Source organism: Colobus angolensis, unplaced genomic scaffold (assembly GCF_000951035.1).
Source record: "Colobus angolensis palliatus isolate OR3802 unplaced genomic scaffold, Cang.pa_1.0 Scaffold73, whole genome shotgun sequence".
In the NCBI taxonomy this organism is placed as follows: Eukaryota; Metazoa; Chordata; class Mammalia; order Primates; family Cercopithecidae; genus Colobus; species Colobus angolensis.
In genome coordinates, this window is record NW_012121043.1 from 8,953,767 (window position 1) to 8,956,763 (window position 2,997).

Genomic DNA, 2,997 nt, shown 5'->3' on the forward strand with positions numbered 1-2,997 from the left:
GTTCTGTTCTGATTACCGGTGCATGCAGCCCCCCGTCATGTACCCCCTGCTTGCTCAATCGATCATGACCCTCTCAAGCGGACCCCCTTAGAATTGTAAGCTCTTAAAAGGGACAGGAATTGCTCACTTGAGTAACTCAGTTTTTGAGACATGAGTCTTGCAGACACACCTGGCCGAATAAAGCCCTTCCTTCTTTAACTTGGTGTCTGAGGGGTTTTGTCTGCATCTCGTCCTACTACAACTTGAGGTGAGGAGTTTCAGACCAGCCTGGCCAACATGGTGAAACCCTGTCTCTACTTGAAAAAATACAAAACTTAGCTAGGCATGGTGGCAGGCACCTGTAATCCCAGCTACTTGGGAGGCTGAGGCAGGAGAATTACTTGAACTCAGGAGGCGGAAGTTGCAGTGAGCTGAGATTATGCCACTGTGCTCCAGCCTGGGCAAAAAGAGCCAGAGACTGTAAAAAAAAAAAAAAAAATTCTACCTACATGTAAACCAAAAACAAAAAGTCAGTGCCAGGGACTTGGTGGTGGTGGTGGTGACGCTTTTTTCTCTAGTAATAGACACAGTGCTTGATTAACAGTAACTTCTTAATTAATACTGTATTTGACTAGAAACCAATAGGCCTGTATAGGCCTTGTTTATAGTGAAATTGACTTTGCAAAAAAATATTATCAATGAGAAAAATTACATTAGTAAGCTAAGCTAGCACAACCACCATTTTGCCTTTCCCTTGATTAATCCTAGGCTACTGGGCCAAGCCAACTTTGGAAGTCATTCAGACTATAGTTTAAATGAGAATAGGCCTTGCCCAAAACTCCACAGCTTTTGTAAAGCTAATGGGAGGGCATCAGGCTGGGGAGAGGAGAGGAAATGGAATGCTGCTAAGGCGCAGACATAGACAATTGTCAGGCATTATTCTGGAGGGTTATAAGATATGCTACTTCCCCAATTGGTCTTGGAAAATCTTTTCAGGTTTTTGCATGTCTGCCAGGGCTCCACCTTGAAGGCTCCACATGGACCCGCCAACTTAGCTCCTATGTCTTCACCCAGAAGAGATTCAGCTCACAGGAAGACAGTTCCCACCCTCTATGATTTTATCTCCAGCCCAACCAATCAGCAGCAAACAGCTGGTCACTGCCACCCCTTCCCCCAAACTGCCTTTAAAAATCCTCTAACCTATAAGCTTTGCTTGAAATGATTTGAGTAACAACGCCAATCTCCCACATGACGTGGCTGGCCTACTGTCTATAAAACTCTTTCTTGGCTAAGATGCTGTGGTCTCTTTTTATGCAGCAGGCAGGAAGAACCCCTTGGGCAGTTGCAATAGGCCACATTTCTATGCAGGGTGTTAAAACTCAGCATTCAAAAACACAAACGACTTAATCAACCCATAATGAACACTTATTGTGTGTCATAAATTATTCTAAGCCTTTGATACCGATAGTAAGTAGTAGAGTCAAGATTCAAACAAGCAATTTGATTCAGAACCAGTTCTTTTTGTTTGTTTGTTTCAAGTTTTAATCAAAGCTTTTATATAAGATTACTTTATTCCTGCATCTTCTCAATTGTTTCTTCCTTGTATTTGCCCTTTTCCTCTCCTACTTGGTGAGATTTGGCTTTCTGTTCAAGGATCTTTTTGTGGTCTTTGTCCAGTTTTAGCTTAGTGATAACCACCTTGCTGGGGCGAATGCCTACCTGGACAGTTGTGCCATTAGCCTTTTCCCGCTGCGCCCATTCAATGTAGGTAACATATTTCTTCCTGTAAACCTGGACTACTTTGCCAATATGCTGACCTTTATAGTGTCCTCGTACAACCTGAACTTCATCATCCTTTTGGATGGGCATGGATTGCACGTTGTACTTCTGTCTCAGCTCTTTGGAAAGAAGGGAAGACATAATCTTCCTGCGAATGTGGGAAGGTGCATTGAAATGCCTTTTGCGATTCCTGCTTCGGTTGGAAGTCACAAAGGGATTAAACTTCGTTTTGTCCGCTCCCGCTTCGGTGATGGCCGCAAAAGGGAAGAGAGCTCAGAATCAGTTCTTAACCACTGCACAGGGCTGCTCTCTAATCTTAACTAACGGAGTGAAAATAAATTTTATGGGACCACACTAATCCATGAAAACAGCATCCCTAATCGGTAAATTTTTATCTAAATTCTTAAGAAAACAAGAAGACAAAGATGAATATAGGTTTTGCAAATCACCTGTGGGTTTGTGAGGGTAAGTTGTACAAAGCATAGGGACAACAGACACCTTTATTTAAAGACAAGGTGTGTTACAGTAGGTAACTAGGAAGGCACGAGCAGAGCAAGAGAGGGCTTCTCCCACCACCCAGAATGTCAGACGAGCATCAGTTGATGGTCAGGCAGCTGTTAACCGTTTCTCTAAAATAATCATTGGTCACAGTCAGTGCCAGAGAAGGGTAGTCTCCCTGTCGATAGGAAAAAACCTGAAAGTGTTGATCAGCAGCTTCCCTATTGGGAAGCTCAGCAGTTGAGCAGTTGAGCAAGAAGCAAAATGGCAGAGTTGAACTGGTGTATGACCTCCGGGGGACATTCAGCTGGTGAGGGAACTCCTCAGGTAAGCACCAGTACAACTCCAACAGGCACACTGTGCATCCTCCCCTCTCCAGTGCTAGGCAGGCACTGCACGTACAGGAAGCCCTCCCCCATGGAAGAGTCAGGGGAAAAGTAGCACAAGACCCCGGAAGCATGCCAATGGATAAAACCCCAAGTCAAAAGGTCAAACTGTGCACTCCATCTCTCAAGTTGGCCACTTGGCCCTCTTCCAAGTGTACTTTCCTTCCTTTCACTCCTGCTCTAAAGCTTTTTAATAAACTTTCACTCACTTCTGCTCTAAAACGTGCCTCGGTCTCTCCTTCTCCCTTAGGTCCTTCACATTCTTTCTTCTGAGGAGGCAAGAATGAGGTTGCTGCAGACCTGCTGGTAACATATTTCGGTGCCATGTAACTCTAATACTTTCCACTGCTACCAG

General features: G+C 44.4%; 1 pseudogene; it reads right to left on the reverse strand.

Annotated features, from left to right (window-relative positions):
• Positions 1–1,548: 1,548 nt before the first annotated feature.
• LOC105501646 overlaps positions 1,549–2,997 on the reverse strand; it is a 15,963-nt pseudogene continuing 14,514 nt past the window's right edge.